Genomic DNA, 1,735 nt, shown 5'->3' with positions numbered 1-1,735 from the left:
TTTCCACATGTGAATTTAATCCGTGGTGAGGCTTTGGGAATCGTGAAAAATTTGGCGATTTCCACATGTGAATTTAATCCGTGGTGAGGCTTTGGGAATCGTGAAAAATTTGTCGATTTCCACTTGTGAATTTAATCCGTGGTGAGGCTTTGGGAATCGTGAAAAATGTGTCGATTTCCACATGTGAATGTGATACGGAAGCCGATGCGGTGGCAATGTCAACGAGTCGGTGCCACTTTGACGCGCTCCCTAAGCCCGCCCACGTCACTCGTGGGCTGAGACGGCAAAAATCGCCGCGGTCCCCAAGTGTGGAATCTGCAACGAGCCGCGAGAGAGACAACTCCAGTGGCGAGCGTGAGAGGGGACACGGGGAGAGCGTGAGAGAGAGATAAGGAGAGCGTGAGAGAGATAAGGAGAGCGTGAGAGAGATAAGGAGAGCGTGAGAGAGATCAGGAGAGCGTGAGAGAGATCAGGAGAGCGTGAGAGAGATCAGGAGAGCGTGAGAGAGAGCTAAGGAGAACGTGAGAGAGATGAGAGAGATAAGGAGAGCGTGAGAGAGATAAGGAGAGCGTGAGAGAGATGAGAGCGTGAGAGAGATAAGGAGAGCGTGAGAGAGATAAGGAGAGCGTGAGAGATATAAGGAGAGCGTGAGAGAGATCAGGAGAGCGTGAGAGAGAGCTAAGGAGGTGAGAGAGATAAGGAGAGCGTGAGAGAGATAAGGAGAGCGTGAGAGAGATGAGAGCGTGAGAGAGATAAGGAGAGCGTGAGAGAGCGTGAGAGAGCTAAGGAGAGCGTGAGAGAGATAAGGAGAGCGTGAGAGAGCTAAGGAGAGCGTGAGAGAGATGAGAGAGATAAGGAGAGCGTGAGAGAGATAAGGGAGAGAGCTAAGGAGAGCGTGAGAGAGATAAGGAGAGCGTGAGAGAGATAAGGAGAGTGTGGGAGAGTGATAGTGTGAATGAGAGAGTGTGAGTGAGTGTGTAAATGAGTGTGAATGAGAGAGTGTGAGTGTGTAAATGAGAGAGTGTGAGTGAGTGATAGTAAGAGTGAGTGAGTGATAGTGTGTAAATGACAGAGTGAGTGATAGTAAGAGTGTGAGTGTGTGATAGTAAGAGTGTGAGTGATAGTGATAGTAAGAGTGTGAGTGATAGTGATAGTAAGAGTGTGAGTGATAGTAAGAGTGATAGTAAGTGTGAGTGAGTGTGAGTGTGTAAATGAGAGTGAGTGATAGTAAGAGTGATAGTAAGAGTAAGTGAGTGTGTAAATGAGTGTGAGTGAGTGATAGTAAGAGTGTGAATGAGTGTGTGATAGTAAGAGTGAGTGTGAGTGTGTGATAGTAAGAGTGTGAGTGAGTGATAGTGTGAGTGATAGTGATAGTAAGAGTGAGTGATAGTGAGAGTGAGTGAGTGTGAGTGAGTGATAGTAAGAGTGAGTGTGAGTGATAGTGATAGTAAGAGTGATAGTAAGAGTGAGTGAGTGATAGTAAGAGTGTGAGTGAGTGTGTGATAGTAAGAGTGAGTGATAGTAAGAGTGTGAGTGTGTGATAGTAAGAGTGTGAGTGATAGTGATAGTAAGAGTGTGAGTGTGTGATAGTAAGAGTGTGAGTGTGTGATAGTAAGAGTGAGTGTGAGTGATAGTAAGAGTGTGAGTGTGTGATAGTAAGAGTGAGTGTGAGTGATAGTAAGAGTGTGAGTGAGTGATAGTAAGAGTGAGTGTGAGTGATAGTGATAGTAAGAGT

Source organism: Petromyzon marinus, chromosome 17 (assembly GCF_048934315.1).
Source record: "Petromyzon marinus isolate PM22_M1 ecotype Great Lakes invasive population chromosome 17, UKy_Petmar_22M1.pri1.0, whole genome shotgun sequence".
NCBI lineage: Eukaryota > Metazoa > Chordata > Hyperoartia > Petromyzontiformes > Petromyzontidae > Petromyzon > Petromyzon marinus.
This window is presented reverse-complemented; position numbering follows the sequence as displayed.